The sequence below is a fragment of the Lolium perenne genome, chromosome 6 (genome assembly GCF_019359855.2).
Source record: "Lolium perenne isolate Kyuss_39 chromosome 6, Kyuss_2.0, whole genome shotgun sequence".
In the NCBI taxonomy this organism is placed as follows: Eukaryota; Viridiplantae; Streptophyta; class Magnoliopsida; order Poales; family Poaceae; genus Lolium; species Lolium perenne.
This window is the reverse complement of record NC_067249.2, coordinates 5,372,045-5,384,287: the sequence shown is the minus strand read 5'-3', so window position 1 is coordinate 5,384,287 and position 12,243 is coordinate 5,372,045. Positions and strand designations below refer to the sequence as shown.

Below are 12,243 nucleotides of genomic sequence, written 5' to 3'. Positions count from 1 at the left end.
GAAAAATTATCAATTATTTCGAGAGCATTTGATCAAATACAAGTTTTTGCTCAAATCCTCGGGGGCTACTCCCATCGGGAGCGCTGGTCGCGCACCCGATAGACATAAAAAGCTCGAGAGAGATTGACAATATAGCGGCATAAGATGTTGAGCCTACAACCAAGCACTAGTCCTTGGCTGTAGCCTCGGGGGCTACTCCCATCGGGAACGCTGTTCGCGTGCCCGATGAAATTATAAAAAATATAGAGAGAAAGAAGAAGTGAGCATATTTCGAGTTATACAAATAACTCGAAACATACTCCCATCGGGAAGACAATATAAGTCATCCGTTGACTCAATAAAATGTGCTATTCCAACAGCCGAAAAAGCACTCGACAATCTATTCTCAGAGCGCCAAAGTTGCGAATAATCTCTGAATGCCGCAAAACTCTGCGAAGGTAAGACCCCAGATCCGTTCTGAGCGGCGTGGCACCGTCTCTGACGTCGGTTTGCTACTTTTTTCCGTATCAACAGATACGGAGAAAAATCCTAACGGACGCGTTAGGTACCCGATAAAACATGACTGGGACTCGACAGAATGGTAAGACCTTAAGCGGCACCTGTCGAAGTTTACACCAGTATCCCGAGATCATGTCCAGGGACGTGATCTTGAATTAGCTTTTTGCGGATTGCCACTAGAGCAGTTTACTAGTACCTGATCCGTCAGATGAACTAGCCCCAACTACCATTATCCCTGTACAATATATAATTGCGTATCCAAAGATATGTGATAAATTTGACAGTTATTGAATGACTATAAAGTTGGAGATTTTCCCTGATTCTTCGATTCAAGCAAAATCTCGGGGGCTACTGACATAGGCATCCCCAATGGGCCTACCGAAGATGGTACCCGTGGTTTACTGACGGCCCACGACTCGATGAATATGAAGATCCGGAAGCCCAAGTTAGTATTAAGGAAAGCTAGAGTTGTATTACGAAAAACATACTTGTAATCTTACGGGATGAGTTAGAAACCTTCCCGGACTCTGTAACCTGTGTATTGTGAATCCCTCGACTCCACCTCCTATATAAGGGGGAGTCGAGGGACAAAGAAAGGATCGATTCATTGTCTCACGCAACCCTAGTTTTTACATTGTCGAGCACTTTTCGGCTGAAACCTTCGAGATCTACTTGCCCTCTACTTCCGCTAAAACCCTAGTCTACAATCCGTAGGCATTGATAAGTTAATCCCTTGTCAACGACCTCATGCGCGCATCCAAGGACAACCTTTCCGCCGACGCGTTGGACAAGCGGATCCGGGTGCTGATTAAAGTTCCGCGTGATCTTCATATCCACGCGTGCAAAACTGATATCCACACGAACGGATCCGGAACCGCGGTAAGTCTTTTTGCTTACCAGCAGATTCTTTATTTGCTTATGCTATTTTGTCTAAGGACTTTTGCCTTTGCTTGCTTAGCTTGAAGCCCTCGAGGAGAAGGACCTCGGAACCCTGACCAGAGTTCCTCATAGCGGAACCACTGATCCTGAGGCCGCGTCCGACACGGAAGCTCCCGAGGCTTCGACTCCTGCCAAGCGGAAGAGAGACGCGCCCTCCGGCCCAGCTCCAAAACGTGCCCGCGAAGCGCCAACCGCTGCGGCTACCCGGAAGCTTGAGAGGGAGAAACAACGCCTCAAACTAATTGACACCAGCAAACAATCTCAGCCAAACATCGCACGGTTTTTTGCCCCCTCTGCGTAAGTGCTTGCATTCCGACAATGAACTTAAATCTGCATGCATTCCGGTTTAATAATATACTTTCTCACATTGCGCAGACAAAGTTCCGGAAGCAAGCCCACCAAGGACCCAAAGAAGAAAGCCAAACCGTCCCCTGCCTCGATGCCAGTTACCCCAGAGGTGGAGGTTCCACCCAAAGCCACCGCAACTGCTACTCCGGAGAAAGATGTCATCAACGTTGATGACCTCCCTGAAGAGCCTATGGCGGGATCCGACAAGGGCGCCTCCTCGTCCCTGCTGACGTGCGACGGGGATTGCAACGGCGCCAGAAAGTAGCTCCTTGTGACGGTAAAGCACTCGTCCGTTGGGAACCCCAAGAGGAAGGTGTGATGCGTACAGCAGCAAGTTTTCCCTCAGTGAGAAACCAAGGTTTATCGAACCAGTAGGAGATGAAGGCCACGTGAAGGTTGTTGGTGAAGGAGTGTAGTGCGGCGCAACACCAGGTATTCCGGCGCCAACGTGGAACCTACACAACACAATCAAGATACTTTGCCCCAACTTAACAGTGAGGTTGTCAATCTCACCGGCTTGCTGTAAACAAAAGATTAAACGTATGGTGTGGAGAATGATGTTTGCTTGCAAAGAACAATAGAGAACAATGATTGCAGTAGGTTGTATTTTAGATGTAAAAGAATGGACCGGGGTCCACAGTTCACTAGTGGTGTCTCTCCAATAAGACAAATAACATGTTGGGTGAACAAATTACAGTTGGGCAATTGACAAATAGAGAGGGCATAACAATGCACATACATATCATGATGACTACTATGAGATTTACTTAGGGCATTACGACAAAGAACATAGACCGCTATCCAGCATGCATCTATGCCTAAAAAGTCCACCTTCGGGTTAGCATCCACACCCCTTCCAGTATTAAGTTGCAAACAACAGACAATTGCATTAAGTACTGTGCGTAATGTAAACAATACAAATATCCTTAGACAAAGCATTGATGTTTTATCCCTAGTGGCAACAGCACATCCACAACCATAGAACTTTCTGTCACTGTCCCAGATTCAATGGAGGCATGAACCCACTATCTAGCATAAATACTCCCTCTTGGAGTTACAAGTATCAACTTGGCCAGAGCCTCTACTAGCAACGGAGAGCATGCAAGATCATAAACAACACATATATGATAGATCGATAATCAACTTGACATAGTATTCCATATTCATCGGATCCCACCAAACACAACATGTAGCATTACAAATAGATGATCTTGATCATGATATGCAGTTCACAAGATCTAAACATGATAGCACAAGAGGAGAAGACAACCATCTAGCTACTGCTATGGACCCATAGTCCAAGGATGAACTACTCACGCATCAGTCCGGAGGCGGGCATGGTGATGTAGAGCCCTCCGGTGATGATTCCCCTCTCCGGCAGGGTGCCGGAGGCGATCTTCAGAATCCCCCGAGATGGGATTGACGGCGATGGCGTCTCCATAACTTTTCTCGTATCGTGGCTCTCGGTACAAGGGTTTTCGCGACGGAAGAATTATATAGGTGAAGAGGCAGCGTCGGAGGAGCCAGGGGGTGGGCTCCCCACACCTCGGCGCGCCAGGAGGTGGGGCCGCGCCGCCCTATGGGGTGGCCCCCCTGCTGGCCGTCTCCGACTCTTCTTCGATGTTCTGGAACCCTCCGTGGAAAATAGGGCCGTGGGCTTTTGTTTCGTCCAATTCCGAGAATATTTCCTGTGTAGGATTTCTGAAACCAAAAACAGCAGAAAACAGGAACTGGCGCTTCGGCATCTTGTTAATAGGTTAGTACCGGAAAATGCATAAAAATGATGTAAAGTATGAATAAAACATGTGAGTATTGTCATAAAACTAGCATGGAACATAAGAAATTATAGGTACGTTTGCGACGTATCAAGCATCCCCAAGCTTAGTTCCTACTCGCCCTCGAGTAGGTAAACGATAAAAAGGATAATTTCTGAAGTGACATGCTACCATCATAATCTTGATCAATACTATTGTAAAGCATATGAGATGAATGAAGTGATTCAAAGCAATGGTCTATAGTTTGTTAACAAATAGATAATGACTAAACAACTGAATCATATAGCAAAGACTTTTCATGAATAGTACTTTCAAGACAAGCATCAACAAGTCTTGCATAAGAGTTAACTCATAAAGCAATAGATTCTTAATAGAAGGTTTTGAAGCAATACAAAGGAAGATTTAAGTTTCAGCAGTTGCTTTCAACTTTCAACATGTATATCTCATGGATAATTGTCAACACAAAGTAATATGATGAGTGCAAATAAGCAAGTATGTAAGAATCAATGCACAAAGTTGACACAAGTGTTTGCTTCTAAGATAGAAAGAAGTAGGTAAACTGACTCAACATAAAGTAAAAGAAAGGCCCTTCGCAGAGGGAAGCAGGGATTACTCATGTGCTAGAGCTTTTTATTTTGAAAACATGAAAACAATTTTGTCAACGGTAGTAATAATTCATATGTGTTATGCATAAAACCTCCTATAAGTTGCAAGCCTCATGCATCGAATACTAATAGTGCCCGCTCCTTGTCCTAATTAGCTCGGATTTCCATGGATTATCATCGCATTACATATGTTTCAACCAAGTGTCACAAAGGGGTACCTCTATGCCACCTGTACAAAGGTCCAAGGAGATAGATCGCATTTGATCTCTCAATTTTGATAGATCTCAACTTGAGGACATCCATACCGGGATAACATAGAAAACAGATAATGGACTCCTCTTTTATGCTTTAAGCATTCAACAACAGATAATATTCTCATAAGAGATTTGAGGATTAATGTCCAAGCTGAAACTTCCACCATGATACATGGCTTTGGTTGGCGGCCCAAAGTTCTTCTCTAACAATATGCATACTCAAACCATTTAACTCATGGCAAATCTCCCTTACTTCAGACAAGACGAACATGCATAGCAACTCACATGATATTCAACAAAGGTGTGACAGGTTGATGGCGTCCCCAGAAACATGGTTACCGCTCAACAAGCAACTTATAAGAACTAAGATACATAAGCGACATATTCTTTACTACAATAGTTTTTAGGCTACTTTCCCATGAGCTATGTATTGCAAAGACAAGGAATGAATTTTTTTAAAAGGTAGCACGCAAGCAATTTACTTTGGAATGGCAGAAAAATACCACATAGTAGGTAGTTATGGTGGACACAAATGGCATAGGTTTTGGCTCAAGGTTTTGGATGCACGAGAAGCATTCCCTCTCAGTACAAGGCTTGGGCTAGCAAGGTTGTTTGAAGCAAACACAAGTATGAACCGGTACAGCAAAACTTACATAAGAACATATTGCAAGCATTATAATACTCTACACTGTCTTCCTTGTTGCTCAAACACTTTTACCAGAAAATATCTAGACCTTAGAGAGACCAATCATGCAAACCAAATTTCAACAAGCTCTACGGTTGTTCTCCACTAATAGGTTTAAACTACATGATGCAAGAGCTTAAACATGATCTACTTGAGAGCTCAAAACAATTGCCAAGTATCAAATTATTCAAGACAATATACCAACTACCACATGAAGCATTTTCTGTTTCCAACCAAATAGCAAGAAACTCTCAAAACAAATATAAGTGAAGTAAGAGAGTACTTTCTATAAAATAACTAATAGCTCTGAACAAGAGATACATGAAAACCAAGAGCTAGAAGCTTAACAGTGCGAAAACTGAATACTCAACAAATATAAGTGAAGAATAGGAGTATTCAAATGAAAAAGCGGAGCGTGTCTCTCTCCTAAACAAGATAGATAGGATCCAATTTATTCAGAGAACTAAGATAACAAAACGAAAATAAAAGCACACAGACGCTCCAAGTAAAGCACATAAGATGTGACGGAATAAAAATATAGTTTCACTAGAGGTGATCTGATAAGTTGTTGATGAAGAAGGGGATGCCTTGGGCATCCCAAGCTTAGATGCTTGAGTCTTCTTGAAATATGCAGGGATGAACCACGGGGGCATCCCCAAGCTTAGACTTTTCACTCTTCTTGATCATATTATATCATCCTCCTCTCTTGATCCTTGAAAACTTCCTTCACACCAAACTCAAAACAATCTCATTAGAGGGTTAGTGCGTAATCAAAAATTCACATGTTCAGCAAGGACACAATCATTTCCAACACTTCTGGACATTACCCAAGGTTACTGAAGTTTAATGGAGCAAAAAAATCCACTCAAACACAGTAAAGGAGGTAATCTCCACTAATATAAAAAGGGAGAGAGGGTGGTGATCCAAACGATCTTAGCCGTACAACACGAATCCTACGGTAGAAAACTTTCTAGAACGACCGAGCGGACCATTGTCCGCCCCGCAGCCGCATTAGCGATAATCACAAATGAAAGAACGAGGCATCTTTTTTTGGAACCGCCTCTATCATGCGCCACCCTACGTGCGACCACGCTGCACTTCCCTGTCCGCCGCCGCGGGTGCCGCGCGAGCCCGCCTCCGATTAGCGCCGCCGCCACTGGAGCATGCCCGCTGCCGCCGCGCGAGCCCGCCTTCGACGGGAGGGGGCGCCCTCAACGCCGGAGAAGGGAGGCCACACCCTCAACGATTGGGAATCGCCGGAGAATCGAGGCCGCCCTCAACGCCGGGGAATCTCCGCGGAATCGTGGCCGCCCTCCATGCTGGGGAAGCGCCGCGGAATCGAGGCCGCCCTCCATGCCGGGGAAATACGCGGAATCGAGGCCGCCCTCCACACCGTGGAAGCGCTGGGGAAGCGAGGCCGTCCTCCATGCCAGGAGGCCGACGACACCGGCACGCTACTCCACAACTTCCCTGCTGGTTGCTGCACTTTCTTCAGGTTCGGGGCCTTAAATTTGAGCAGAGACCTTTCGTCAAGCAATGGAACAATGGATAATTGTATGGAAAATTGGTTTTCGTCAGATAAATGCAGGGAAAAATTTAGATTTGCTTTGTACTTTGATCTCTCAAGCGTGAACATCTGTAGTCAAGGATTCAGACCACAATTCATTTTTATCTAAAGGATGTAATCTATAGGTTGCTACGACATTTGCCAAATATCAATGAGTATTTGTTGGAACTAATTTGGCAGCAATGGCTTATCAACACAGTAGCAACTAGCAGTAAAACTTGTTGCATCGACACTGAGTTGTTGTAGAGAAGGAAAAGGAAACTTGGTTGAGTGTGGCCTTTGTAGTGAATGCATTTATACACTATATCATCCAATAGTAAACGTGTAAATGTGCCACAGATGGTCTCTGTGATATATGCGAAGAAAGAGGTATACACTTCTGTGATATGCGATCCTGAAGGAGAAGGAAGACTAGATGAAGAAAGAGGTATACACTTTTGTGCCTTGTGTTCAGTTCATCATTACCAGCACCTTCGTCAATGCTATTGTGATTTTCCTGGTGCGCTTTATTTTATTTTTCTGCAGCCGGAGTTCAAGATTATAGCCAGCTAAGGCCTAGAGAATTTTCGTACGTGAAAATGTACAGCTGCTCAGATGTGGTATGGCAAGCTTGACTCTCTGAATTCTGAAATTATTTTTCTCATATAGATTCATTCTTTATTGCGAGTTAAATTGTTGTGCTGACAAAGTTTGCTCCAATATGCATATGCTCAAATACAAATGTTGAATACAGACAAGATACGGAAAAGAAGACATGTGATCCAGTCTGGTATTTACTTGATGGATTTTTTAGTTATATGTATACCTTAACTATGGATAAAAAATTGATGTTGTTCTTAAAATTTTATTATCAGCTGGGTTGGTCAAAGGAGATGGAACTAGCATTTAAATCATGGATGTTTCCAGCCTTATATTGCCGTTGGATTTTAAGGTGACAATCCTCGAGAAAATTGGACCGGTAACAAGTTTATCGGCCTAAGTGCTACATGTGCACTAGTAGAAAAACCCCCCTTTAGTACCGGTTCTAAAGGGCCTTTAGTACCGGTTTTGGAACCGGTACTAATTATCCGGTACTAAAAGCCTCTCACCTTTAGTACCGGTTCCTTACGAACCGGTACGAAAGGTGCCTCCACGTGGGCACGGAGGAACCCGTGGGGCTGGAGACCTTTGGTACCGGTTCGTGTTACGAACCGGTATTAAAGCCTATTTCGTTTAATTTTTTTTTCCATTTTTTCTAATTATTTTTCACACCCTTTTTTTCACGGCCTCTTTTTTTTATTTTTTTCAGAATTACTAGTATTCCCGTTAGTCTCTAACTACACTTAATCTCTAGTCAAATTACTTATCCGTAGTCAAACTTCCCGGTCGGTCACCCATCCTCACACTATTCCCGCACTAGCACGCTTAACTTCCAAGTTCCATCCCGTTCCACTTCCAAGTGGTTCGCGCGCATGTATGTGATAGTAGTATCATATCAATCCTATTAACATGTTGGTCGATGTCACACTTTTTATCGTTTGAATTCCAAATAATTCTTTTAATAAACAAAAGTAATGATGTAATAATAATGTTGAATAAATAAATAAAATTAACTTTTTAAATTTTTATTATTTTTAATTATTTTTTAAAAATTTAATATTTTTTGCAAAACCTAAAACTTGAAATAATTTTATAAAAGTAATAGTAATATGTTAGGACTCAAAAAATCTTATAATTAATATTTTAATTTAAAAAAATATATATATAATTCTAAATTTCTGGAAAAAAAACTAAAATCTTCCTGCTTTCATATTTTCATTTGGAATTTTGAGAATCTAAAAATTGGCTAACCGGGTAAACCCCGGTGAAATCAGATGTAACTTTTTCCCAGGATTTTTTTGATATATTATACGTTTTTTTTCGACGTCGTATGCAAAAGTTATTGCGGTTTTACCATTTTTCAAAACTTTTTTGCAAAAAAAGTGAAAATTTAAATTTGTTAATTTTCCCTAATAGTAGGTTGCATAACATACAAGAATCCGAAAACATTTTATTTTTTGAATTTTCTATCATTTTCTTTTCTCTTTGACAGTGTCAAAAAAGGCGATCCACGGGGGGGTGGAGCGGCGTGGGGAAGCAGAAAGACCTTTAATACCGGTTCGGGTCACGAACCGGTACTAAAGGTCTACCCTTTAGTACCGTTTCGTGACACGAACCGGTACTAAAGGTTTTTCAGCTGACGCGAACCCTTTAGTACCGGTTCGTGTCACGAACCGGTATTAAAGGTCCTTACGAACCGGTACTAAAGGTCTGGGCAGTGCAACCGGTACTAATGCACCCTTTAGTACCGGTTCGTAAGGGAACCGGTATTTATGGCTTAGACGGATGAGAGGTTTTCTACTAGTGGTGCCATTCTTTCCAGGTAACTACTGCTCTAGATGCTACCAGCTTGCAGTAAAAAAATAGCTTTAAGGTGTGAGAACTCTATCAACAAGAACATAAGTAATAATTATGATTTATAAGGATTCTTCACTCCTTTTTTATATCGATTTTGCATTTCTAGAGGTGTCTTGGGGTGGCAGTGTTCAGTATGAGTTGAAAACATTATCCCTCTAGATTAGACCGAGGTTTTATCGTACCTCCATAATATAATTATTCTAGAGATTTTCTTAGAAATATGATTAGTTTAGGTTGTTAGGTGATTGACAGGATGAAACAAACCTACCATGAACTGTTGTTGTTTGGTATTGAAGGGATCTTGTTATGCAAAGGTATGCAAGGGATTGACTAGCAAGGTCAGACTTCTTTAAAAAAATCTCCATGCACAAATCATTCAAGAGGATTTGTTGCTTCGATCTTCAGAAATATTTATGTGCATGAGAACTCAGGGTTTGGAATCCTGATTTGCCAAGTTATACATATATGCAAGAAGCTTGGTGTAACTGTCTCCAGCCATCTGGTCTGATTGCATTCTGAGAGAGATTTTGTCTCTACAAGAGATAGGAGTTTGGTACTTTTCTGATGTAATTAACTTTTGCAGCGGTTCATCATGTCAATGATATCTACAAGCTTGCATCATTTCAGAATATTTGTTTTCTGGTTTTTGTAGTTGCTTAAACATATCCATGCCTAAGCTGGAAGGACTTCGGAGAATATACCATCAATTCCGTGTGCAAAATATTTGTTGATTGAGGCTAATAGAAAATGAGAATGAGTTAAAATGCACTTTCAGGCTATGGAAAAAGTTTGAGTTTACATAGGCTACAGGGATGTATTTTGTTTATGGGAATTTGAAGCCTGAACATCACAACGAGTCATCAGCCTTTGAATATTCTAGAAGAAAGAACATGGCAACAAGTGATAGTTTCCTGTGCTCCAGGGCACCATTTTAAATTTTTGGGTACAAGTTGTTTTGGATGTTGAACACTTGGATGAGGCTATTCAGTATTCTCAGCTGCTAATTCAACGTACGATTTTTATAAAATAAAAGGCATCAAGACACTAGATTGAACTATACCATCAAATTTTTCTAATGTATTTAACCTCTATAAGAAAAAATTGGATCGTTTGGATCCCTCTATGCCGTTTAACAAACGATATGTCTGTATGACAATTATGCATGTCTTTTGAAGTTTGATAGCGGGTGCAAAATGCAAAACGGTTGTTAGTAAAATATATCAGCTCCTTTTCCTCTACTTTCCTCTCTCTCCTGTATTGAATTTTTTTCTGCATCACAGATTGACTTAGGGTAAAAAGACTAATATAAATATGTTCTTTTGTCAGAGGAGCTGCAGTGTTTAACCCAAATTATTCTACAAGCTGGAAGTACCCTCTGATTACTCTGGATCTTTTCTTCAAATATTTTCGAATCCTCTGTTGATACCAGTGATCAGTCAATTACTCTATGCAGGGCATACTTACACTTGATATAGCAGAGAACTAACAATATGTCATGATATTCTATCGTTATTGGCGTTTTCTCAGAGCATCTTCTGCAGCTGTCATGTCAGTGTTAAATATTTTAGTTAGTTTCTATATGATTTTTCACTCATTAAATCACATAGCACATATACACTCAAAGATGGCCAAGGCGTCATTCTGGTGCATTGCCAAATTAGATAATCTTAATGTTGGTCAGGTCTGTCTTGAGGAGATGATTCCAGTGAGGAAAGTACAAATTGGAGGAGCATCAGGTATTGCAACCAACATTTTTCCAGTCTTAAATCACTTGTGTTCTGATTTCTGAAGCCTTTGTTTTATTTCATTTACAAGGTTCAGTAAAATGACATCTGGCTAGATTGTTACAGGGATGTTCTGGATAGTATTGATATAGATCAATTCTTCCGGATCTTATTTTTATTCAGGTTTGTAAGGCTTTCTAGATTGATAGGAGCATCTTATATGGTTGACATCTTCAAGTCACACTTAAGGTGGAGCCGAGAATGCCTGGCCATCTTGTGTCCTACGGATGATTGAGCACCATGAGCATATGCAAGTTTGGTGCGGGATTTTTCTACTTTGAGACTGATTGTTTACCACCATATTTCCTGAAGGCGTGTTCAATTTTTCAGTTATTTTTCTACCTTCTTATTTATGCACCTAATTTGTTATAGAGATAAACTGTGATTCATGCATAATCATTGAGTATTTCTGTGCAACGACTTGCAGTATTTTGCAACAATTAAACATGTGATTCCTTACAGCAGAAGCCCGCACCCACTGAAACTGCAACTTGGTGAATTGATGATGACTAACCCTCTACCAGCGTTATCTTTAACACATACTCTACATGAAAACCTACACATATTTGAATACATTTCCATTCACAACTCTCAAACACAGGCTTATGAAGATGGATTGAGATTTCATTGTGGAGATCATACGTGATGTACTGACAGCATTCTTCATATGTTATTGTTCTTTATTAAGTGTACCATTCTTCAGATTGATGAACTATATGAGTTCAAATTGTATTCTATATGAAGATACTACAATACAAAAATTAGCATCAACTATATTTAGAGGGGTAAAAATCTGAGAAATATACTGATGTTCTTACATAATACTCTGTATTAGGGAGTATAGGGAGCTTGTAATAATAAAGTATTTCGATTGAATTTATGTCAGTCAACACGTGTATTGTGCATGAAAGTACTTATGTGCATTTTTGACCCGTGAAAGGATTACTGTTTAAATACTAAGTGCTCACTTCTTGAGAAATAAGACCCATCATATAGTTTTTTGGGGCTGTATTCATCAATGGACATCTGCTGTAAGAACATTACGAAGTCCTGGTTTCGTGAATGATATGTTCCTGGCATGAACTGAACTGTCAACCAGACCAACATGTTTTCTCCTTACGTACTACTGTACACATGATACAAAGGAGAACTGTTTACTGAATTTAGAAAAAATTGTATTTTCAGGGTTTAGGTTTGGTTGTTGGGCAGGAGTATGTTAAGCTTGCAATTTTTATTTTCACAAATCGTGATAGAGCGCGCAGAGTCCTTTTTCTTTCAGTTTTTGGATGGATCTAATATCATTCTAATGTAAAATGAATTAGGATGGATCCAATTTGATTCCAATGTAAAAT

The 12,243-nt window shown here is 40.8% G+C and overlaps 1 long non-coding RNA gene across 1 annotated transcript; it reads left to right on the top strand.

Annotated features, from left to right (window-relative positions):
- Nucleotides 1-6,194: 6,194 nt before the first annotated feature.
- LOC139832848 (uncharacterized) lies at nucleotides 6,195-7,657 on the top strand. The gene is made up of 4 exons (XR_011747449.1): nucleotides 6,195-6,599; nucleotides 7,011-7,098; nucleotides 7,197-7,440; nucleotides 7,526-7,657. It is a non-coding gene; the product is annotated as an uncharacterized lncRNA (long non-coding RNA).
- The last annotated feature ends 4,586 nt before the right edge of the window (nucleotides 7,658-12,243 follow it).